Genomic DNA, 26,916 nt, shown 5'->3' on the forward strand with positions numbered 1-26,916 from the left:
GAAAGATGCCTGAAATACTTATTTACTACCTTTTCTTGCATGAGCAGAATGCTAACGATCATTTATTTTCAACCAACGTTTGCCTTATATGCATTTCAATGGTTGTGATAGGTGCTGGTACAGAATATGCTAAAATTTTATCAAATATTAATGGAGGCAGCTGGTAACTTAGGAAAGAGCACTTGACCAGGGGTCCATACCCCCAGGTCATTAGCCCAAGTCTGATATTCATATCTGTGTCACCTTGTTCATGTTTATTATTGGTAAAATGGAGGTAATGACTTTGCTCTAACTTATCTCATAAGTTTGCTCTAAGGGGTCAAATGAGTATGTCAAGATGCTCAAAAAGGCTTGAAACATAATACATATATTTTTCTATAGAAATAATAGTGAAATATCAGTATCATTATATTTTATGTTATGAATATAGAAACAAGAGTGAAATGTTTCTATCCTTGCATTAAAAATATACTGAATATAGAACCTTTTAGACAAATGGGATTGAAAACCATATATGTATAAAATATAAAAGGCAGATGTAGCACATAACATATATCTATAACATAGGAGTTAAATTCTTATAAGACTGAAGACACTGAAGCTTGCCATCCTAAGCCACTGGGTTATTCCATCATAATAATTATTTCCCTATGGCTGGTAACAAGCTTTCAAATATGACCTGTAGGAACAGTAGCACAAGACAGCAATGAATTTATGTATGTGCTTTTTAGATTTAGTGGCACTAAGTTCACACAGAAACACATTTAATTAGTGGAGTGAGTTCAGTTCTAAAATTTAGATCACTTTCTCCAAATAAGCTTGTTCTTCACAGGAATCATGTAAGCACATGTTGACAAATATTGCAAACAATGGGAGAAAGACACGAATCTTAGGATTTTTCTTCCAAAAAAAATCTAGTTATTAATTATGCTTTTCGTTATAACCTAGCAGAGAAGGATTTAAGTACTGACCTGAGTCTTCTATTCTTTAGGTCAAGGTGGAAACTTTATTTCTACAGTAAAATACACCTTTCACATTCTGAGTGTCGCCATATAAATCAAACAAAGAGAACTGCATTCCAATTCTCTCCATTACCACAGAGCCATACAAGTTACTAAACAGAACATTATTCCATTTTTAGCTTGAAGTATTTTTCAACCTCAAGTATGCTTAGAAACATTCTCAAGTCAAGCCTGTTGCGATTATACCTGTTAGACTTTTATTCTGTGTAAATGATCTAAGCCAAATGGAGTCTAAAATACGGACCCTTGCCTGCCAACTGGAATAGTCCTTAACCCTCAATCATTTGCTAAAAGAGACAAATGAGCTAGATTTGAGTTCTGAAACTACCATTTCTGAACAAAAAGAAAAAAAAGAGCAAAGCTTAATATGCATCTGGGAAAGACACAGTTGATGCAAATGCAAGAGAAACATGGGGCACCACTCTAACCTGCTTACGTTCATTGCTTCCCAAGTACAGACAGCTGCACAGAGATGCACAGACATACACTTACTGACTCACACAAATGGACTAGAGTGACTAAATATTCTGAAATGAGGAGACGTAAAACCCAGTGAATTCTCCTCGCATCCTACACAGTGCATACACACCCACCAACACACCTCCTCAACAAGAATAAGATCCTGAAGTCCTTAAACAGTTTTGTAGGCATCAATTACAAATTAATGAAATCTGCTGAGGGCAGACACACAAAGATACACAGTTCAAGATATAAGCACTGAAGCAAGGCAGACACCTGATAAAAAGTTAGAAGTTCCAGAACTGAAAAGATTGTATCCTGGATATCAAAGAAACGATGGATTGAGGGTGAACAGATTTGTATCCTGGACACTAAAGCCAATGGTAGGTTTAGGAAGCACAGTAAATGACTTCGAAAACCATTCTCTATACTACTCAAATTTTAAAAAACTAAAGTCAAATGGTTTCAATTCTTTATAAGGTTGTCCTTGCAGTAGACAAAACTTTGGTCAATGGTCTTGGTGTTTCCACTTGGTTTCAAGGGCTCTGCCTCCAAATAAGTCCTCAGCATCCTTTCCCCCCATTCTCTTGGGTAAGGGATGCTCTGGTCACTTCATGTGAGCTTACATTTATGAGGTCCTGAGAAATAGGAGTGTGAGGGCCTTCAAATTTTTCTTCTAGATTTAACTGCAAGTGAGCCAACACAGAATCCTGGCATTGGTTAACACATTTGTGTTAAAAAGCTGTTTGTTACTGGATCCAATCTGATGCCCCAATGAAAGCAAGAACAAAGCAACAACTAAAGAAGTCTTCCCCTTACACCCCCCCGCCGCCAAACAGCCCATTCCTTTCTGAATCCAGGCTCCTGAATGCACATGAAACTGTCTAGTGTTGGCTGCGGGGAGCAGCACTCCCTCCTCAGCTGGAGGCTGCATTCAGAAAGAATAGATTTTTCCTGGCTTCTGATAGTCTGAGACATTGTGCCTGTCACTCAGAGGGTGAGCAAAATAGGGTTCAGAAGAGAAAGCAGAGGTGAATAAACAGATGCGAGAGTGGGAAGAGCGTACAAAGTACGGAGATGGCAGAGACTGATATCACACCTACCCTGGGATGGGCCACTCTCCCTGTGCCTGGAAGAGGCTCCTAGGCTATTTTAATTATAAATATTTATATCATGGAAGCAAATTCAGAAGGATTTATATCCCAGGGGAGTGCAGATCAATAGATGTGAGCAAACCTCATCTCCAGGCTGACCACTTAACATTGTTATCACCAATTAGGGCTGCCTGGCCCTCTGGGAGGGTGTCGGTTCTCCTCCTGTCCTCTGTAGGTCCACCCCATTCTTGGCCCCAAGAGGAAATCAATATCAGGAGGCAGGGATCAATACCCAGGTCATCTGCTTGGCTGCAGTGGCTCTCCTTAGGACTGGAGTTTGGTTAGCCCTCACCTATCCCGCAAGCTCCCTCACAACCCCTCCATCCTCCCAGGTCTGCTGAGGGCATCCCAATTTTGATCTTTAGCTCATTAACTGAAATCAGCAAAAATGCTGTGGACTCTTTTGAGAAAGGAACGAAAGACTTGGTTATCATTTGCCTCACTTCCCAAAAGTGAGGAAACTTACCAGACCTCAAGGATTGGGTAATTTCCTGCCTCATGCTTCCTGCTGCCGACTCTCTGGCCACCAAGTACTGTCGGAGCGGCTGGAGCTGGCTGGGTTTCTGTTCCAGGTCTGCCTGCGTCTCCCTATGCTTGGTCTGCAGTTGATAGATCCTCTGCTCCTGAAGCATCCAGCTATTGACCCGCCCAGGGAAAGAAAGAAAAAAATGGAAAAAAAATCAATTAATACTAAACGGCTTAACAAAACACTGCATAGCACAGGCCTGAAGCTCACCGGGTAGGAGTTGGGGTGGTCTCAGTGGCAACAGTGGTTGTGGGGACAGGCTCAGCTAGCTCGAAAAGCTGATGTCCCAGGGACAGGAAGCCAATATGGTAGGCGTGATCACACATACAAACACACACACATGCACAAGCACACACACATGGCAGCTCAGTCTGACATGCCCTAGTCAGGGAGCAAAGAGGACTGTGCAGGTACACGTTCATTGTGAGCTGGTGGAGGGTGACACATACACCAAAGCAGAAGAATGGTTGCAACCAAACTCATAGAAAGGGGCGGGTATTTTTCTGTTTTCTGGGTTTTTTTAGGGGGGAGGGGAGGAGTGGAAGGGGAGGAGAGATGGTTTTGTTCTGAAAAGGTAATACCATTTATGTGTTGCAGAGAGTTACCCCAGGCATTTCTTCGTGCGGCTCCCTATCACACGACCACATGCAGACACACATGAAGCTTTTTAAAGGGGGGCAAAAAATGAGGGAGCACCATACCTCAGCTGCCAGGCCCTCTCTCTTCTGCAGGAGCTGGCTTTGAAGGTTCAGGATTTTGCATCTCGCTGTTCCAGCTGTAAAGAGTTTACATAGGGAGGGAGCAAGGAAGGATCATGAATGTCAACCAATGAGCAATTAGCATGACAAGACTAAAGTATTGATCCACTAAAGCTCACTGCACTGCTGTAGCCCCAGATGTAGAGCAGCTCCCCTGTCACTAACTCCGACAGTGCATTTCAGAAGCCCGTAATATAGGGCTGGCTACTTTTGTAACCCTGACCCTTTCTGGGGCAGGGGAGGATGGCATCCTCATGCTGCTCATCTGCAGCTCTCATGGTGGTCCCTCTCCAGGAGCAGAAAGCTGCAGAGAAGAGTGTAAAGAACAGAAAGATTTTGGCTGTTTTACTTCATTCATTTTTTTAAATACAGCTCCCTCCCGATGGCACCAGGCAGCTCTATGTATTGATTGGAGAAGGGCTAGGGAGAAATCCTGGCCTGACAGCTGGGGCTGGAACTAGTGTGGTTTACCATTTTGCATGGTCAGGGGCAAAATGCCTTCTGTAGTACTAACTTCTGGCCAGGCCAAATACATACTTCCTGGGCACATTTTATGCATTGTAAACACTAAGGGTCAAAATGGGAAGGGAAAAGGTGCTATCTCACTAAAGAGGCATCCTTATTCCTAGGAGTAAGTCTATAATACATCAAAAGAGAAAACAATGGGGTTTGGGATTCGGCAGACACAGTGTTTTGCTACACTAGCCAGGGGAGGCATTATCCCTGCTAGTTTCTCCAATCTCCATTGATTCCTTTCCTTGTTACTCTTAACTATACACATACTAACATTTCTTCACCATTTCTTCTACTTTTTTCCCTCATCCATTCCATGCTTTCACAAATTCACTTCTTAAATTGCTTTTCCAGTTTCATTCTTTACCCTCCTTTGATGATATACTAGCAGTTTATCTCCCTGAAATCTTCCGAGTAGTGGTGATCATTTATTCTTGTGTGAGTTTCTACTATGTGCCCCAAACTTTTCTCCCATGATGGGCGATGCAGATATGGTCTCTATACTCAAAGAACTTAAAGAATAGCTGAATCAATGAGCTACCCATTGACAACAAAACTATCCATCCATTCTCCATCTGTCCATCTATCCATTTGCTGATTCATTCAATCTGCATTTGTTGAGAACTTCCTATTGTATGGGACTGCTCGTTGCTAAAAATACAATGGGGTGGCAGAGACTTGAGTGCTTGCTGATAACCATTTTCTCTTCATCTTCCTGGGCAATTTATAGGGCGTTGTGACTGAGTTTTGGCCAAGAGAATGTGGGTGGAAGTGAGGTATGCCTGGTCTGGCTCATAAAAACCTTCCACCGTATTCTTTGTTCTCTTTTTCTTCCACTGCAACCTAGAAGGCAATATGTTGAAGACGGTGGTGCAACCTAGGTCTCTGGGATCCAGTTGGAAAAGAGTTGCCTGACCCATACTGGACTATGATATGAAGAATAAATCTTTATGGTGTTAAGTTACAGAGGATGTTTTTGTGTTAACACCAATGTAGCAGTTAGTGTTACTCGTACTAATAAAAATGTTAAACAAGAATAGACACAGCACCTGCCTTCACAGAGCTTGCAGTGCAGGAGGTGAGAGAAATATTAAAAAAAATAATTTCAAAAATAAATGTAAAAGCACAATGGTGATAAGTATAATAGGGAGAGGGTATCTGAGCCAATATACACATATATCAGAGGAAAGTTACCTAGACGACTGCCATTGCACAATTACGTTGAGATCTGAAGCATAAGTGAACTGGGAAGGCATGAGGGTATTCCAGAAATAGGGAACAGAACTAGCAAAGTTGCTATGGTAAGAAGGACTGAGGTATATTCTAGGAACTGAAAGAACCCTCATGTGAGTAGAACACAGAGATGAGAAGGGAAATGGTGCAACATGAGGATGGGGAAGTAGGTAAGGTTCATTCAGGGCCTTGCAGATTATGGATTTTAGTTTCCATCCTCAGATCATTGGGAAGCCACTCCAGTGTTTTAAGTAAGACTGATAACAAAATCATATTTATATGTTGTATGAAAAGTTCTCTCTGGCTGCAGTATGAAGAATGAATTGGTATTTCAACTTCCAGCCATATGGTAGAACAGAAATGCTCTTCTCATCAAAAATGTTAAGATATTCCAAATAAAGTAGAACACATGTTCTTTTAAATAAATGGCTAAGTTTTCAAGGATACAAATCCCGAAATGCCAGGTACAAAGAGGGAACTGAAATAAGAGTAGTAAGCCATGGAACATGAATCGGCCTTGAGGAGTACTGCCCAGTCTCAGTGACTGCAGGGATTAGCTTTTAACATTCATGTGGGGATAGGGCCCCATGCAAGTTAGGAAGTTGGAACTGATATCCCCACATAAAACCAGGACCCTTAAAAGGATGGCTTAGGGGGAAAAAAACACAACCATCTGTTGTTCCAAGGATGCTTGACTTCTCCTGCCCCATGGGTGAGAAAAAGTCTCCACTGAGAATTTGTAACTATTTCTTACAGGTTTGAGGATCTATCTTTACTATTCATCAAGTTCAGGGACCTCTAAGCTGAAAAATTAAAATCAAACTTGGTCTCAGGCTAGTAACATCCCCATAGTGTTTGGCAGAAGCAAACCCCAAAATACTCTGGAGGGCCACAGCTTCATATCGGTCACCTGGGATTTTCACAGAGAAAACTCTGCTGAAGATATAGCCACGTTACAAAACTAGAAACCATGCGTGAGAGTAGCAGACAAAGGAAAACAGCCAATTTAGAGCTCTGAGAATTTCAGATGATAGAGCAATCTGGTGGAGACTGCAGAGTAAGTGTGCTTAGAGTGATTAAAAACATGAAAGAAGATATCAAAATCATACAAAAATAGAGAGACATTATGAGAAAATAGAATGAACTGGAGAGGGGTCATAGGAGTAATGCCTCAGGATCAAGAATGCAACCCTCTTGCCAAATGTGCTGGACTCGGTATATATCAGGGCTTAGGAAGCAGTGATTTTTATCTTTTTCTTTTGCTCCTTATTTTAAGTATGTTATTTATATAAGACAAACCTCCCACTTGCTTTGTTAGTGACATCTAAAATATAGGGGCATAATGACTGCCCCAAAGCCAGGAAATATTTTTCATGTTTAAAACTGATGGTCAGCTCATAAGACATTCTCTGTTATGATTGTTGAAGTGTCTCATAAAGGAAAATATCATCTCAGTGTGATTTCTTTGCTTCTTTGCACTCTTCAGCTCAATGGTCTCTTTCCAGCTGGGCACAAATTGAGGACACTGGCCTTTTCAATGGTGGACAAAGAACCATAATGGGAGGGAGGTGGCAAGCATCAAAGGAAAGCTCAAAATAAGAAAGGCTCATTATTTTATTGGAAACTTTTTTTCTTGCTACTGTTTCAAAAATTATTCCTATACCTCACAAAAGAACTAGGAATAAGTAAGACAGTGACACCAAGAGGTTACCTGGTCAGCCTGAGCTGGTGCTGTGGAAGAACCAATATTGCTTTTCAGATCCCAGGATATTCCTTTATAGACCCAGGTTTGAGTCATAATAAGAGTTTTCGGTAGTGGAAAGACTTAGATGGAATGAGATGATCCCAAGCTGGTGAGATTGGGTCCATTTCTCCCACCTCTAATCTCCTGAGACACTGATCACCATCACTACCATTGTTAGTTTTTACTGAAGTTCAGCTAGTTGCCAAGCCATGTATTATTCCATTTAATGTCAGATAACCTCTGCAGGGTGAGCATTAATATCCCCATTTCTCAGATGACAGACACAGAAAAATGTAATAATCCAAATTCTCTTATCCTATACCAGAATCAGGGATAGGATAAATGCCTTTAAGCCTTCCTTAGTGGATTTAGATAGAGGCAAAGCCATTCATGGCCCTAAAAAGAGCAGGGGCTCACAGACAATTCCTTTCTTTGTGTACCTTTAAAGAAATTTGTGTTCTGAGCAGCTGAAATGAGACAACTGAGCTCAACTACACTGGTCTCTGTCTTCCAGTAGAAAATGCAGATTTACTCCAGTGGGACAGAGATATTTGAACAACAGTGATTTGTAGAATTTGGTGTACTAGTGGGGCTGCTTTCAATCAGAGCTGTTTATGATGAAAAGAATCAGGTTATCTGAGCTCTTTTCTTCTTCCCTCAGCCAAATATCTCATCTATCCATGAGATAGATGTCCCTTCAGATGTGTCTAGGTCTATCTACACCAGTACCCCAAGGCCATTTTTGTCCAAGCCACCATCCTATTATCCTAGAAACCTCCTAATGGTCCTGCCTGCCTCCACTTTTACAACTTGGGTTCTCTTCACAGCAGCCAAAACAATTTACATGGCTGCTCATCCTGTTCTTTACTGGATTTACTATTTACAAAGTTGCAATAATAATAATCAAATGTGCATTTACATAGTATTTTCTAGTATAAATAGTACTTTTGCACATACTAACTCATCTTTTAAAAATAACACTTTATGAAGGAAACAGGTATTATTCTCTGCATTTTACAGAAAAAAAAACTGCTAGAGGCATTATAGCTAGTGAGTATCAGATCACAACATCGTCTGGTAAACCTGAAAACCCAAAGATCCACCTTAAGAGAATATTTACACTTATAGCCTACTTTGAAAAAGGATAGATGGGATACACAGAGGAAAAACTTTTGTTTAGGGTGGTGCATTAAGTTCCAATAGGGTAGTATGTGCATTTCCTAGGGCTGTTGTAAAAGATTAACACAAACTGGGTGGCTTAAAAGAGCGGAAATCTATTCTCTCACAACTTGAGATGCTAGGAAGTGTAAAATCAAGGTGTTGGCAAGACCACACTCTTTCTGAAGTCTCTAGTGGAGGACTCTTCCTTGTCTCTTTTAGCCTCTGGTGGTTCCTGGCAATCCTTGGCATTTCTTGGCTTGTAGCAACACCACTCCAATACCTGCCTTCGTCTTCACATGACCTTCCCTCTGATCCTGTGTATTCTCTCCTCTTCTTATAAGTAAGGATACCAGTCTTTGGATTTAGGGCCCAGATTAATCCAGTATGGCCTCAACTTAATTACATCTGCAAGACCATTCTGGGATTCTGGGTGGATATGACTTTTGTGGGGGACACCATTCAAGCCACTATAGATGGGAAGTATCAAACTGTAAATGCCTCCCTTTCCTCTTCACCATCAGTTTCCATCTGTTCTTTAAAAGAGTGGTTATCACATTCAATACAATACCTATCAAAATACCATCAACACTTTTCACAGAGCTGGAACAAACAATCCTAAAATTTGTATGGAACCAGAAAAGACCCCGAATAGCCAAAGGAATGTTGAAAAAGAAAATCAAAGCTGCTGGCATCACAATTCTGGACTTTAAGCTATATTACAAAGCTGTCATCATCAAGACAGTATGGTACTGGCACAAAAACAGACACATAGATCAATGGAATAGAACAGAGAACCCAGAAATGGGCCCTTAACTCTATGGTCAACCAATGTTTGACAAAGCAGGAAAGAATATCCAATGGAAAAAAGACAGTCTCTTCAACACATGGTGCTGGGAAAATGAGACAGCCACACACAGAAGAATGAAACTGGACCATTTCCTTACACCATACACAAAAATAATCTCAAAATGGATGAAAGACCTAAATGTGAGACAGGAATCCATCAAAATCCTGGAGGAGAACACAGGCAACAACCTCTTTGACCTTGGCTGCAGCAACCTTTTGTTAGACACGTCTCCAGAGGCAAAGGAAACAAAAGCAAAAATGAACTATTGGGACTTCATCAGAATAAAAAACTTTTGCACAGCAAAGGAAACAATCAACAAAACTAAAAGGCAACCTACAGAATGGGAGAAGATACTTGCAAATGACATACCAGATAAAGGGCTAATATCCAAAATCTATAAGAACTTATCAAACTCAACACCCAAAAAACTCAAAAAATCCAGTCAAGGGCACCTGGGTGGCTCAGTCGGTTGGCCACCAACTCAGTCGGTAGCTGAGTTGAGTATCAGATCACAACATCGTCCAACTCATTTCCTGAGTTGGATCCCAGGGTTCTGGGATCAATTCCTGCGTCAGGCTCCCTGCTCAGCAGGAAGCCTGCTTCTCCCTCTCCCTCTGCCCCTCCCCCCGCCTGTGCTCTCTCTCTCTCTCTCTCTCTCTCAAATAAATAAATAAAATCTTTAAAAAAAATCCAGTCAAGAAACGGGCAGAAGACATGAAGAGACATGTCTTTATGGTGTTCTTCCTCATACTAAAGGAAAGTATATTTAAAAGACAATGCTCTACCCTATGATTCAATAATCACACTCCTGGGTATTTACCCTAAAAATACAGGATACAGACACCCCTATGTTTACTGCAGCATTATTTACAATAGCCAAATTATGGAAGCAGCCTAAGTGTCCATTGATAGATGAGTGGATAAAGAAGATGTGGTGTGTATATACATACAATGGAATATTATTCAGGCATAAAAAAGGAAATCTTGCCATTTGCAACAACATGGATGGAGCTAGAGAGTAAAATGGTAAGCAATACAAACCAGTCAGAGAGAAAGGCAAATACCATATGATTTCACTCATATGTGGGAATTTAAGAAATAAAACAAACAAACAAAGGTAAAAAAAAAGAGACAAGCCAAAAAAACAGATTCTTAACTATAGAGAACAAACAGATGGTTACCAGTGGGGGATTGGTGGGGGTTGGATTAAATAGGTAAAGGGGATTAGGAGTGCACTCGTCTTGATGAGCACTGAGTAATGTATGGAACTACTGGCTCACTATACTGTACACCTGAAACTAATATAGCACTATATGTTAACTATACTGGAATTTAAAAAAAAAAGACACCTTATTTTAAAATCTCTTAGTACTGATCCATTTTGAGCCCATAAGCATTATTTCAAGTGAATGTTTACATAGTGTCTATCACCACTATATTTTTTTTTAAAGATTTTATTTATTTATTTGACAAAGAGAGACACAGTGAGAGAGGGAACACAAGCAGGGGGAGTGGGAGAGGGAGAAGCAGGCTTCCTGCGGAGCAGGGAGCCTGATGCAGGGCTCAATCCCAGGACCCTGAAATCATGACCTGAGCCGAAGGCAGATGCTTAATGACTGAGCCACCCAGGCACCCTCACCACTATCTTTATATAGCAGCATCTCACTTTCATAGATATTGTGGTATGTGAGATCTCTCCTGTCATCTAGTTCATTTCCCTGCCCTGGTTATAGAGGAGGTTCATACCTATAAAGAACCATTTGTGTTTTCTTTGCTTGCAGCTTGAACTAGCTTGTCTTACTGAATATGATTATAACTAGTTCATAGTGATAGCAAGAGACTTAAATTGTTGAATGAAGATTTTTTTTTTGTTTTCTTTACTAAAATAAGTTTCTGGATCTCAAGACTTAAAATTCCGTCTCCTTTCTTCTTAAAAAGGAAAATTAAAGGGGCACTTGGGTAGCTCAGTCGGTTAAGCATCTGCCTTCAACCCTGAGATCTAGACCACTTTGGGGGCTCAGCGGGGAGTCTGCTTCTCCCTCTGCCCCACCCCATGCTCGTACTCTCCCTCTCTCTCTCTTGCAAATAAATCTTAAAAAAAAGGGAAAATTAAAAAGAAAACATTATGAAATTATGCCCTTGCACACAGTAGGAATTCAATCAATATTAATTTCATTTGGATATTTGGAGCACTATTTTGATTCAAGTTATACTGTAGGAATAAACAGAAATGACATTTGCTCAGTAAGGGAAAAATGGTGTTGGGACAGTACCCAACAAATGCACCAAAATTAATTCCAGATGAATTAAAAATATACAAATAAAAGCACAAAATTACTAGAAAAAATAATGAGAGAATTAAAAAAATAGTATGAGAGTGAGAAAAGTCCTTCCTAAATATGGCACAAACTCCAGAAGTCATAATATAAGGATTCACAACTTCATTATATTAAAATCAAAACAAATTTCTCTATGGCAAAAATCATCATTACCAAAGTAAGAGAGATATGACAGACTTGGAAATTTTATAATTCATATCATAAACAAATTGCTAACTTATATAATGTATAAAAAGCTTCTATGAATCAATGTATAAAAGTACAATAACCTAATGGGAAACCAGCAAATAGTTCAAAGGAAAAGGAATAAAATGACTTTTAAACATATAAAAACAATCTCACTCACAGTAAGAAATACAAATTAAATCCTCACTGAGATAAAATTTTATACTGACTACATTGTCAAAACTCCAAAATTATTGATAATACAATGTATTAGTGAAGATGTGGCAAAACAAGGTTTTCTACACATTGCTGGTGGGAGTGAAAACTGGCACACTCTCTATGGGATGCAATTTTCTAAGATCCATTAAAATAATATGCACATACCCCTTGACCTAGTAAGTCCAATTCTATGAATTTATTCTACAGATATACTTGCACACATGTGAAATGGCAATGCACTGCAACTTTGTAATAGTAAAAGATTAGTTATTACCTGAAAGTCTATCAGCAGGAGACTGGTTAAATAAATAATGGTTTAGCCAACAATGGGATATCATGAAGCTGTAAAATGACTGAGGACTCTCCTACATAGAAATTCCTTCTCTGTAACCATGGCAGGAAAATGAAATAGATGACAGGAGAGGTCCAGAAAAACCATAAATACCTATAAACATTATATATATATATATATATATAAAAAGATGCAGAGCAGGATGTTTGGTGTGCTATCTGTGTAAAAATGGGGAAGGGAGTATACACAAATATGTATTTGCTTGTATATGCATAAAATATCTTTAAAAGGACACACAAAACCTTGGTAACATGGATTGCCATTGGGCAACTGAGTAGATGGGAGACAGAGAAAGAGGATTTCCATTGTGTACCTTTTGGACTTTTTGAATTCTGATAATATATTCCCTATTTAATCAGTTAATTAATTCATTAGAAATATCTCTCACATAGAGACACACCCATAAGCACACACACAGATCAAACATCATTTGTTATCACACCTCAGACCTAGAAAGATAAGTAAATCCCCAGCATGCTATGTTTTTGGCAACATTATCAGCCTACTGGGCCTTGGAATTTAATGATGTATTATAATTAGGGTAAGTAGAACTCATCAGCCAAACATGTCCATCTCCTGAATTCCTAGCACTTATCATGCACATTCATTGAATGAAAAAATTCCAAAATGAAGGATAAACTACAAGTGAAACAGTTAATGGCCTTTGTGGATAATCTCAACTATTGATAAAGTAAAAATAAACATGGTTGTTATAACTGGTAAGCCTCGAGACTTGATTTCCACCACCCAGTTGTGAACTTGGTAAAGTCACTTAAATTAGGAGAGCTGGCTGCCACATTAGTAAATACAGAGTGTGGACCAGATCATTTTTAATGCTTTGTCCAGGTGCATTTCTCCTAGAAGTATCCTAATTGCATTCTTCATCAGAGTGTATGACCAAGCTCTTTACTATAGGGTTATGTATAAGTCTCCAGCGTCTTAGACTGGTGAAGACCCCAGAGAGTTCCCCTGCATTTCAGCCTGACCCTTTTCCTCTTTGCCTTAAAATATACAAAAATCTTCCTGTTAATCCAAAAAACCTCTTGGGAGCCAATAGTTCATCTAGCTACCTTCTTGTTTCTTTCTTCCCTTTATCTGCCAAATTTCTTAAATATGCGATTTGTACCTGCTCCTCCCATGATTTAAAGCAACTGACACTTTTGTCTGTCTCTCTTATCAAGGTGAAATTCACATTACATAAAGTTAATCATAAAGAGTACAATCCAGTGGCATTTAGCACATTCACAGTGTTGTCTAACCAACACCTCCATCTAGTTCTAAAATATCCTCATCACCTTCACATCAGACCTCATGCCCATTAAGTAGTCACTCCTCACTCCCTCTTCCCCTCAGCCCCTGGCAATCATTTTCTATCTTTATGTTTCTATGGACTTAACAATTCTGGATATTTCATATAAATTGAATGTAACCTATGTAAACTTTGGTGTTTGGATTATTTTACTTAGCATAATTTTTCAAGGTTCATCCATGTGGTAGCATGTATCAGTGCTTCATTATTTTTTGTGGCTGATTAATATTCCATTGTATGCATATATCATATTTTGTTTATCCATTCATCCATTGGTAGAGATTTGGATTGTCTCCACCTTTTGGTTGGCTACTGTGAATAATGCAGCTATGAACACTTGTATACACGCATTTGTGTGAATACCTGTTTTTGATTGGATATACATTTAGGAGTGGAATTGCTGGGTCATGTGATAATTCCATGTCTAAATTCTTTGAGGAAATTTTTGTGTCTCTTTTTGAAGCAGTTTTCTTAGGCTCAAGGTGGAGACATTAGTTATAGTCTCATTCACTCAATAAACAATTAGTAAGTGCCTACTAAGGTTAGGCCCTTTATTCAGACACTGGAAAATTTGAAGGTGAGTAAGACTGTTGCCCCTTTGAAGGTTCTCATGGTCTGCCTGAAAAAGATACATGGGGAAATTAATAAAATGTAAACTGGATAATGTCTTTCCTATAATAAAAACCTTCCAGGAATTCATCTTTGTAACCAGAAGAATACCTAAATTCCTTACTGGGGCTTCAAGGCTCTGCCTACACATATGACTTAATTTAATCTCCATGTAGAAAAACTCAGTCTGTTCTCTGTTTCAGCCCAGCCCATATTTCATAAATTTATTTATTTATAAAGAAGGCCCTTATTTAAATATTTGTGAAATAAATGAGTATGTGAGTTTCATTCTGTTCTCCCCTTGGCTTCCAGGCTCCAGCCTTTGTTCTATATCTTGAATATGCTGACTCATTCCCTGCACAGGGCCTTTGTTACTTCTGGGAATGCTCATTACCCTTCTGGTCCTTCTGGGAATGCTCATTACCCAGATCTTTGCATGGCTGTTTCCTTCTCATCATTCAGGTCCTGACTACTCTCGTTAATAGATCCACCCAACCACAGTCTCTTTCACATTATCCCATCTTATTTTCTTCATTGAACTTAACCATTCCTGAAATTGTCGTTTACCTGCATATTTTCTTATATTCTCTCCTAAAATGTAGCTCCTGCTTGCATCATTTGCTGCTATATCACCTGAACTTGGCACATAGTGACTGTTAAATATTTCCTGACTGATGAATAATTGTACTACAGTTGTGTCAAATACTAAAATGACAAGGCACAGTGTTGGCTCCAAGAAGGGAGAGATCCTGGAGGGGTGTTTGAGTTTCTTGACATTTTTGAGTTCTGGCTTCTAGTTTTCTACTTCCATGCCCACCTTCACAGTTATCACAATCATGTCTATACCCCAAACATACTTGTGTTCCAAGCATACTCATTTATTTCCAACTACCTAGTAGAAATTTCCAAGTTATCATTCTCCAGTCCCAGCTGATTCCTGAATTTTTTCCTGCAAACTTAGGATTTTAGGGCCTGCTTTAACCACTCCATCTTCTTCATCTGTGACATCCATCCTGTCAAAACACCAGTGTCTTCAATGCTTCTAGTGTTATGTTCTACCCCCTAAGAGAATCAAATGATTTATCCAGATTCCAAACACTTCAGAGTTAGCATTTTGTGATCCTTAACAAATACGGCCTCTCCTTTACCATTGTGTACCCAAATTTCCCTTATACCTGTATAAGGCTTTTGCTGATCATTGCTGTTCTCATTTATTTGTCCCTCACCTAACCTCCTAAAGGCCATAATATCTGTACCTCTCTTTTTGGTACTTAACAAATATGATCTTGTTTAAATGAAATCATTCACTGATTTATCCTAATAGAAGAGAAAATTCTTGAAGTGCAGGTTGTTTAAAAGTTTTAAATAATATCCACGGCCTTGTACCCAGAGTTATGTGCATATCATACATATATAAGTAATATCTTAATGAATAAATAAATATGGATATTGAGAAACTATGACAAAATCTCTCATGGACTAGTAACAGGTTTCCAGAGAGGCGAAAAATAGAGATGATTTGTATCTTTGCTTCCTATACATCTTTTTTGCAGTATTCCCAAAATAGGCTGCACATTAGAATCACATTGGAAGCTTTACCTCATAGAGATTCTGACTTAGCTTGTCTGGTTTGGAGCATCAGTGTTGTGTGAAAACTCCCTGTGTTAATTCCAATGTATAGAACCACTGGGCAAGACTTTCAGAACCTATCATGTTCTATAAATATCTAATTATATATTTCCATGGTGCTTTTCTTTTTTTCTTGAGTTTGTGGGTTTTATGTATGACAAGTTTATGTGTTATATCAAATCACTATATGACCCACACAGTACAGTACTGCTGAAATGGGAACTTTCAGTTTAGAATAATCTCAATATGGTGTGTTTGGGGAAAACAGTAAGACATCTATTGATAATACTGAAACAACAGAAAAGGGGCAGACACTATTTGTTGGCCATTCAATAATATTTACAGCTTTTCTTCCTGGCTTACAAAGTCCAGATTTTGTTCAGGTGGCAATGTGCTCATCTTTGGTGGATGGACCATGATTGGCCTAAACCTATTTGGCAATCCCATTTTCCTTTCTTTGGTACTCACCTTCCCAGCCACTGAAGCTAAGGTAGCCGAAAAAGTCATAGACAATGATATTTTGGGGCAAGTCTACTGGAAAATTGTTTGCTTTTTATTTTATTTTTAAAAAATATTTTATTTATATATTTGAGAGAGAGAGACAGAGATAGCGAGAGAGAGCAAAGCGGGGAGGAGAGGGAAAAGCAAGCTCCCCGCTGAGCAGGGAGCCCAATGTGGGGCTTGATCCCAGGACTCTGAGATCATGACCTGAGCTGAAGGCAGACACTTAACTGATTGAGCCACCCAGGAGCCCCAATAGTTTCCTTTTTAAAAAAGACACTGGGCTTATGTATGCCACCTATTTTCCTTTCCTTTCCTGGCTGTATACTTTCTTAATCATTACCATAAAGTAACAAGCACAGGGACAAAAAACCAATATACTGAAGATGGCAGAACAGAAGGACAAAAAGGTTTTGAGTTTGTGATACTAATATTCTTCTTGAGTCTTTGGAACTACCAACATCTTAACATTCTCTTACTATGTGAGAGTAAATGTCTTTATTACATACTCAACTAATAAAAGTTGAGTTTTTTGTTATTTGCTGCCAGAAGCATTCCAAGTTGTCTTAGTCTGCTTGGGCTCCCGTAACAAAACTATAGATTGGTGACTTAAACAACAGAAATTTATTTTCTCACAATTCTGGAGGCTAGAAGTCCCAGACCTAGTTCCAGCAGGGTCTGTTCCTGGTGAGGGTTTTCCTTCTGGCTTGAGGTGGCTGCCTTCTCACTGTGTCTTCACATGGTTTCCTCAGTGTGTGTGTGGAGAGGGAGAACAAGCTCTCTTGTGCTTCTTCTTATAAGGACACAAATCTCATCATGAGGAATCACCTTTGTGACCTCATCTGAGCCTAATTACCTACCAAAGATCCCATCTCCAAATATCATCACATTGGAGGTTAGGATTTCAACATAAGGAAGTTTGGGGCAGGGGACACAAATATTCAGTCCATATACCAACTGTTAAAAGATTCCTCTGTTCACAATAGGAATGCTGTTAGCCTATGAACATGCTCAAGGTAAAAGAAAAGCGATGTGTATGTTTTTAATGGCATTCTTCAGGGTTTGGTTGAAAATTACAGAATTACCATAAAGGAGGTCACATAACACATAAAATGTGGCAAAAATACAAAATATACCCCCTCAAAAGTGTAAAACAATTACAAAAGTAGGAATCACCTATATATTCGCTAAATATTCACTGAATGCCTACTGTGTGCACTGTGCATTTGGGGGATTTAAAGGTGAAAATTTCAGGGTTCCAGGCTTGTATATAATCTATTAGGAGAGATAAGAGAAACATGAATGACTGATGAAGAAAGACTATAATACTCACTATACCTACAGAGATACAAAGTACTGCAGAAGTTCAGTGTTAGGAGAGGGAACTTCATTGAAGAGGTCAGATTTGGCATGTCCCTTAGGCTAGCAGGAGAGTCTCTATAGAAACCAGATGTGAACTTCTGAAGGGAGCCACAGGAATACATTTTCTCATCTGCACTGGGCTGCCTTCTCTCAGAATTGATTCTCTTGCTGAAAATGGATAACTGATCAACTTAGTCATGAATCTGGGGCTAAGTTTTAATCCTGCCCTTGCTGATGAAGAGGATTTAATAACTGCCTGAAGGAAAAGTTTCACTTTTAGCTAGGGTCCTAACATTTTTAGGATAATATTATTTAGGAACCTGGCAAAGTAATTAACCCACAGCTTCTGTTAATATACTTATAAAACATAAAACCCTTGTTTACTTTATCACCAGGTCCATCATTGGTACCCTCAACTATTGGGGACATAGGTACTTCAGTCTTTAATGAACTGTTGGGAAAACTGATGGAATTATGAAGGCCAATAAATAGTTTGGCCCTTTAAAGAGAGCTAATGGAAGGTTGTGACAATCTAGATTATACAGTCTCTTCCAAACTTTCATTCATCTCTACTATGTATACCAATGCTACTCCAGCCACTTCTAACATTTGCAGAACCTGTGGTGAGAGCTTAAATGGAGGTCCACATACCATATGTCTAAATATTTAAAAGTGACTTGTCAAATGGTTGCATAAAACAGGTTCCACCTTCCTACTCTGACAAATACGTACCTTCGTTAACATCCTGGAAGGCCAGGTTGTAGTGAGTTCTCAGACTTTAGAGGAGGAATCCTGTGTGGGGAGTTAGCTCACAGCCTCCAGACCCCAAACCTGCTCTTGCCACCCTGGCTTTGTCTCTCACTATGAATGATTTCATGCATACGTGTGAACATTCTGCCTGCACATCCAAAATCCATTCCCCACTCCTGTAAAGTCACCCCTTGGGCTTGGTGGATGCAGACCTAGAGGATGGCCCTGTGCGGGTCTTGGAAGTGCACTTAAAATTCTAGAGAGCTGGTTGTAGAGCGTGGTCTAGAGGTGGGGAAGGCTGAGGAACGATGAGTGTGTACTCTCCCTTGATCTCATGGACTCCTCAAACAATGGTAAGGGATGAGATGCAGCCAGGATAAAGTCAGAGCAGAGAGCCCTCTAAAATGCTGCACCCCAGCACTCCTTCCTCTGCTGCTTGTGAGCAGTGAGAACTTGTGTGAGTTCTTTAAACCATATGGGCCTCAGTTTCCTGATCTGTATAAGGGAGCATAAAGCTGCTCCTCCTGCTACTACACCAAGGTTGTTGAAAGGCCTAAATAAATTTAACAATGTATGTACAAGTGCTTTGCAAACGTGCTATATACTCGTAATGTATTGCTGTTATGCTGGTCTTTGTTTGCCTGCTTGTTTTCCATTGTACCATGTACTAAATCAAAGGGCAAAGCAGCTGCCTGCTGTGCACATGCTCTCATGTTCTCATTAACATACAACCAAAGAAGCAAATACGGAGAATGGATGACAAAGGAGGCAAAGGTTATTAAATATCCTTCAGATTTTATGTTTCCTAAACATGCTGCCTGAATCCTCCAGGTCTTTGAGACCCTGAGTTTGTGGACATGTGCTAATTTGCATGGCTGATCTAGGCTCCCAGACTGATGACAGGTAAGGGACATTACTCTTCAGCTGTAAAGCACGGTAACTCCTGCATTAAGCAGGAAGCAGACTGATATCTTATCTGTTCAGCCTGCGCAGAATATGCAGTGTACCTCTGTGGCAAAAGCAGGCTACTGAACGAGCAGGGTGTGCCGGGGAATGAATTACACCCTGAGCTTCTGCATCCATAAAAATGAGGCCGTTCTGGGGTCAGGCGGGTGGGTGATGTGTCATGGAGGCAGGTTAAACTGGTTTGACCCTCAGGCTCCCTGATTTGAAGCTGACAAAAGGGGCTGTGCTGTGACTCTGGGCTCAGAATGATCTTACTTTGTCTCTGGCCATTTTGAACCGGGGAAGACTCTGGATTTCTCTTTCTTAGAATTGTGTTTTCTTTCTTCTTTAAAAATTAAAAAAAAAAAAAACACATATCATTCCTATCTGTACAGAAATCCAAATCAGTGTTGTTCTCAGGGTAGAGATTTTATTATGTTTGGGGCAAAACCCCCATAATCTTTATCCCATTTTAGCATCTTACTAAATATAACAAATTGTGCTATTTCTGTTTTTTTTTTTTTCTTTTCAAAAGCAATTACTTTCCTGTCATTTTTAGACATGCAGGCAGAGGAATCTGCCTTGATTACCCATCCTTCCTCCCCTCCCCCTTTCAAGTCCTTCGGCTTCTGCACTGTTAGGGAAGGATTCAATTAAATGAAGTGTCAATGGAGTTACAATGGTTTCAGGTCAGAGACGTCAGTAAAAAGCTGCCGGGCTGTGCTACCCCTGTGTATGTAAATGTATATATTTATACCAGGGATGTCAACTTTCAGGACTCTCCTCCTCTGCTCTTCCCTGATCAAAGATGATTGCTGAGGCAATTACTGCAAAGGAAAAGAAAATCAGGGCCTCTCCTTCATCCTTGTGCTGTTGGAGTTTAATTGCTTGGAATAATGGAGCAGGAGTCCCTTCCCTTTGCACACGGCCACACTTAGGCACACACAAACTTTTACGCATGGCTGTGCTAGGACATAAACACACGTGATAGCAATGCAGGTAAACATGCATGTGCCCCCTAGTTCTGATGTACATCCATGTACAGGGCTGCCAGCACTGCAAAGAAAAACACTGCACTATGCTAATTCAAGAAAAGCTAATTCAAGAAAAGCAATGCACAGTACCTGGTTCACAGTAAAAACCGTGTTTTTATCTTCTTTATGAAAGACTTAATTTTTATTCCCTTACCGAAAGAGAGAGCTAAAGTTAAAAAAAAAAAAAAAAGAGAGGATAGAATGAGAAGACACAGCAACAAAATACACAAATACTTCAAACTTCTTTTGTTGTTTAATTCTTCTCTACACACAGTCACAGAAGTCCTAGGTCTCCACACAAACACTTCACATGTTAAAACCCCTCTCAGACCCTTTTTGCTTTGTGTAGGCAGTTACAAGGACAAGTTGAGTATTCTGCACTATTCACTGTGTTCTAGGCTCTTCTGTTTTGTTCTCCTAAGACATGGAGAGGGATTCTAACTTGCATCAACAAATACAAGGAATGACATTCAGATGCAGAGAATTTGAGCTTTCTCTCCAATTAGTTCTGCTGTGTGCAGGCACTGGGAGTGCACGCAGCTTCGAGCTAGGGTGAGTCCCTGGTCATGCGTAGAACACAGGCTCTAAAGCATCCATATGGCAGCTATAGTTTTTCATTTCAGGCTCCCAAGGCCTGTCAGATTTTAAATATTATTATTTGGTCTAATTGATTCCTCCTTTGATGGCAAGAGAGTAAATAAAGACAGGGAAAAAATACCCTCACAAACCCTGTCATCAACACAAAGACACACTGCAGACGCTTGGCTTTGTGTTACAACCACTGAAAATTTTCCTTTTTCTTTTTATGGATTAAACTGTTGAGGCTGTATGCATGAAGCACATGTCCATCCTTCCTAGGACATCTGAGAATACACACAGCTTTTCAGAAAAAGGAATTTAGATTTTTTTCCCACAGTTGTGATTGTTGAAAGTAAGAAAAAAATATTTTCTGAAAATTTCAGAAAATGGTGATGATAGGTAACAAAGTACAGGCTAAAAATGATCCCAAAGCACCTTATTTTATAGGTTTGGAGATAAAATGTGACTATGTGGGAGGGCCCCCCGAATATGCCAAATGTTACAACTGAACCCCTGAGAATGTCTGTTATTTTTGTTTTCCTTGCTCTGGTTCCTAACTGAAGTCTGGGCTTGGATTTTATATTTCTGATTACCTTCTCTAATGGCTCTCAGTGCCTCTTTACAAACGTATGTACCTCCGGCTGCAGCCTCAGAGCTGCACTGATGCTAATGAGCTCAGAATCTGCCCAGCCCTCTATGTTAAGTCTAATAGGAGAGGCAGAAACAGAAACAGACGATTAGAATATGGGATAAAGGCCATGATAAAGGTAATGGGAGAGTACCCAGGAGGGGCACAAAATCTATTTGGGAAGGGAAGAAAAGACATGGGATCCTGTTCTGGAGGAGATGATTCCTGGGCCAGAATTAGCCAGCAGGGTATCAGTTGTAATGCCCAAAGCAGCCAAAGTCACCTTGCACTTGAAATTAATTTTTTTCAAGTGATTTGATCTAACTGTCATTTGATGGGAAGCCCAATGCCCTTTTCCAGAATTTTGTAAACTCCTGGGTTCAGGTGGCTTTTAGGCCAGATCCTATTGCATATTTGTCATAGGCATTAAACTTCCTTTGGTCTGTTTCTTCTGTCTGGTCTGTATCAATCCCGGTGTGGTACTTGGTACTACACAAGTACTTGGCACTTGATTTGTATAAACAACCTACACAGGTATTTGTGTGAACACCTTGAATTTTGGAAGGATGGGGATTTTCCGTTACCCTATTCTTAGCTCTTTCTTGATTTTCGAACTCCTTGCCTTTCTTTTCTGTAGCTCCTTCTTTCAGACTCCCCTCTCAGCAGCTCAGCTATGCTACTTCATTCTGGCAAGCAATAGAGTTCTCTACCTCCTTCCCTGCTCCAGCCTGCCTCTGTATGCCCAATGTGCATATCCACTGTCTTTTAGAAATGCATTTACATATGTGCACACATGCACACACACACATACACTCCCTTGGCAGAGGCTTTGAAATTTTAGAATTCTCCTCCTTCTTCCTCTACTTGTCTGTGCAGAGATGAATTTCCTCATGCTGAGGATTATGGAAACTCCTCGTCACCTCCCCAACAAGGTCGGGTCATTCCACAAAGAGTTACTATGCATCAACAATGTGCCTGGCTCTGTTTTATAGGCACGGGGGACACAGCAGAAAATAAAAAGAGTCCTTGCCCCGACAGGGTCAGCATTAATTTCTAATACCATTTCCTCCTGTTTTTCCAGGAGGTAAAATGTATTTAATAAGTGTTTGCTGGGTGAGAGTTCTCATTCAACTTTCTTCTGCTGCCTTATCTCTCTTTACTCCACTTTACCAACCTTGTGTTCCAGTCTACTATCGACTCCCCAAAGGCCACCAGTCCATTCTTGCTGATAGAACTTTGCAAGGGGTATTTTTAAAGCTAACATTTTTTGTGTTCTTCTCATGAGCTTTGCAAAGTGCTTTATATTCATTCTTTCATGTAATCCTCACACAAACCCAATGAAGTAAATAATATTAGTTTCATTTTATAGATGAATAAACAGGAGCTTAAAGCAGTTACATTTTTTTTTTTTTTGCTCAATAGCTGGTCTCTACCTATTAAAATCCTACCCACCCTTAATATCCAATTCCAAATCGTATGATATCTCCCACCTTTGAAATTCTACATCACTGTGTTTCAGCTCTGACTAACCTAATTTACTAATGTATTAAAAATATATATTTTTTTACTATTAGACTGTAAGCTCTTTGACTGTAAGGGGTAGATACAGATCATACTTGGATCCATTCTTTTCCTTACATAAGGAAGCATCAGTAAATGTTTTAAAAAGATTTTATTTATTTATTTGACAGAGAGAGCATAAGCAGGGGGACAGACAGAAGGAGAGGGATAAGCAGGCTCCCTGCTGAAGCGGGGAGCCCGACATGGGGCTTGATCCCAGGACCCTGAGATCATGATCTGAGCCAAAGGCAGATGCTTAATTGAATGAGCCACCCAGGCACCCCAGTAAATATTTTTGAATTAATTTAAATTAAATAATCATAGCAAATGGCTTATCTCAAAAAAGGAGCTGAAGGTTACTCGAATTATCTGTATCTATGAGAAAGGTCAAAATACTGTTTTCGATAGAGCCAGGATTTTGAAATAATTTTAAATAATATTATATAATACCTGTATAGTGAGAATTAACATGGCTCTAAACTATTTGAGACCATTCTGCACTGTGGCAGGAATAGAATAATACTGCAGAAGTTAAAAAACTAAAAACAAAAGTTAAACCAATTTCAGAATCACTAAATAATGAGGGCTTACAGTTGCTACTATAAACAACTTAATTATGTTTCAGTACAGATAAGTTTTGTACATTGCCTAGGCCAGAAAAGACTTATACCTAGAAGAGAGAACCTGTTCCAAGTGCTCAAGGTCTATAGTTGGTGGAGCCAAAGACAGTGGCTATTTGTGCATGTGTCTAATTTTCTTCTCTTTGTTTCCTGACAGTGAATCTATGACAAAATGTTTTCTCAAGGGTTACCAAGAACTCATATAGAATTCCACTATAGGTAAAAGCTAGAAGGAATTACATATGTCAAATCCATTTCTTTGGGGGTAAAGCTAAAGTCTATTTCTCCTTCATGTCACATAATCAATATTTATTTTATATAGCTACAGATAGCAGGCAGAATAAATAGATACCAAAGCCTAATATAGGTGAAGATATGAGGAAATAAAGGTAAAAAAGAAAAGAGAGACTTGACTTCTGGAATAGAAGAATATTAAACAGAAGTGGTAGAATATGGACAGTAGGACTTAATAAAGAGAATATAGTTCATTTTTACTGAGGTTATTACTCATTTCAAAAAAACGGCTTTGCCTCATTGATTTTCACTGGTCATTGAGTCATCTATTTGCTGGCTGGTACTTTGGTTCTTTTTTTTTTTAATGTCTTTATTCAGCTGCTTTGAACCTCTGCAATTGTGTGTTATGTGTTGCACTAATCAAATGCCAAATCGAGCAATGTTTTCATTATGAAGATGTGGTTAAAACAGTATCATAAAAAGGATGTAATTTGTATGCCGTCAGGAAAAAGCTTCCATGTAAGATTTCTCAACCATACAGATGATGACCTTTATGAAGGGTACTCAAGACTTTCTAGCAAGTTTTCAGGACTATCTTAACCTCAGTGTGCTGAGTACTTTCCATTTGTCCTTCCAGATTTACTCTACATCCCTCTTCACCTGGTTTGTGCTGAGGCTGACCTTTATGAACTGTATCAACTGGTCCCCTTGCCTCTGGCTTCCATTGGTTCAGTTAAATAGGATCAGTGGGAAAAGGGAGATGCATTCCCTCTCTGAAGATCAGTTGAGGGCAGCTGTGTTCTTTGATTCAACACTGCAACTCTTCCCAAATGTCCTCTCTATACAGCTCTCTCTCCTTTCTCACCTTCAAGGTCAGGGGGGGTAACAGCTCCCCTGTTCTGTTACGAACTCCAGGACACTGCACCATCCCTTGCTATTTCTTCTTCTTTTAAAATGTCTATTCATGTCTTCTGCCCATATTTTAAAAAATTCTTTATTTAAATTCAGTTTAATTAACAGATACTGTACTATCAGTTACTGGGGTAGAATTTAGTGATTCATCAGTTGCATATAACACCCAGTGCTCATTATATAAAGTGCCCTCCTTAATGCCCATCAACCCCAGTTATCCCTTCCCCCCACGCACCTCCCCTCCAGGAGCCTTCAGTTTGTTTCCTAGAGTTCAGCATCTCTTATGGTTTGTCTCCCTCTCTATTTTCATCTTATTTTATTTTTCCTTCCTTTCCCCTATGTTCATGTTTTGTTTCTTAAATTCCACATATGGGGGGTGCCTGGGTGGCTGAGTTGGTTAAGCATTTGCCTTCAGCTCAGGTCATGATCTCAGGGTCCTGGGATCTAGCCTTGCATTGGGCTCCCTGCTTGGTGGGGAGTCTGCTTCTCCCTCTCTCTCTGCCTTTCCCCCTGCTCATGCTCTCTCTCTCACTCTCTCTCAAATAAATAAATAAATAAATAAATAAATAAATAAATAAAATCTTTAAAAAATTTTTCACATATGAGTGAAATCATATAGCATTTTTCTTTCTCTGACTAATTTCCTTTAGCATAATACTCTCTAGTTCCATCCATGTCATTGCAAATGGCAAGATTTCATTCTTTTTGAGGGCTGAGTAATATTCCTCTGTGTGTGTGTGTGTGTGTGTGTGTGTGTGTGTGTGTGTGTGTGTAATTAGTGTCTTTATAAGAAAAAGTACCCAGGAAAGGTCATGTGAGCATACAATAAGAAAGTGGCTGTCTACATGCCAGGAAATAGGTGTCTTATCAGACACCAAATCTGCTGGCACCTTGATCTTGGACTTCCCAAACTCCAGAACTGTGAGAAATAAGTTTATATTGTTTAAGCTACCCAGTCTCTGGTATTTTGTTATACCAGCCTGAGGAGAATAAGATAACACCTCTTCCCCAGTTGTGACAACCAAAAATGACTCCAGACATCTCTAAATGTCCCATGGGGGCAAAAACACCCCCAGTTGAGAACCACTGAGTCAAAGTATCACATAAATTGTTGTCAAATTGTAAGTACGATAAGTACTTCCTGCCTTAGTAAATGGTGCTACTGAATGCCTCGGGCCATAAATCTTCTTGACTCCTCTCTTGCTTTCATACCCACATCTAATTTATCAGCAAGTCTTGATTCACCAACAAAATGTATCCTGATTCTAATTCTTTCAACCACCTCCACACTACCATCCTAGTTTAAGCCACCATCATTTCTCACCTAGATAGTATAATACCTTCCTAACTGGCATTTCTGTTTCCACTTTTGCCTCCCCTATGCTCTTTTTCCCACATAGTAGCCAGAATTGGCCTTTTATAATATAGATCAGATAATGGCATTCTATGTTCAAATCCTCTAATGATTCATTACTCTTGGAATAAAATATAAGTCCATACATGGCCTGCATGGTTCTAATTGGCCCCACATTATATAGTCCCCAGCTACCTCTCTGAACTCAGTTTCCACTGCTCTTCCCCTTACTGCACTTCAGCCACACCAACCTCCTTTCTGTTTCTTAAATATGCCAAGCACAGCCCTGTCTTTGAGCTTTGTACTTGCTGTTCTTTTAGCCAAAATTTTTTTTCTGTGAACTTTCTGGTCATACACTTTTCCTAATTTTCTGTTGGGCTGATGGTATTCTTCCTTTG

The 26,916-nt window shown here is 39.6% G+C and overlaps 1 protein-coding gene across 1 annotated transcript in view; it reads right to left on the bottom strand.

Annotated features, from left to right (window-relative positions):
• The window catches only part of PMFBP1 (polyamine modulated factor 1 binding protein 1), a 191,846-nt gene extending 174,543 nt beyond the window's left edge, over window positions 1-17,303 (bottom strand). The window contains exons 1-3 of the mRNA XM_025889080.2: window positions 17,177-17,303; window positions 3,863-3,936; window positions 3,102-3,271 (exon numbers count right to left, since the gene is read on the bottom strand). The gene's annotated coding sequence lies outside the window, so the exon portion shown is untranslated. The remainder of the gene's footprint in view (window positions 1-3,101; window positions 3,272-3,862; window positions 3,937-17,176) is intronic.
• Between the last annotated feature and the right edge of the window lie 9,613 nt (window positions 17,304-26,916).

This window comes from Callorhinus ursinus, unplaced genomic scaffold, assembly GCF_003265705.2.
Source record: "Callorhinus ursinus isolate GAN/ISIS: 27379988/994484 unplaced genomic scaffold, GSC_fseal_2.0 scaffold37, whole genome shotgun sequence".
Taxonomy (NCBI): domain Eukaryota; kingdom Metazoa; phylum Chordata; class Mammalia; order Carnivora; family Otariidae; genus Callorhinus; species Callorhinus ursinus.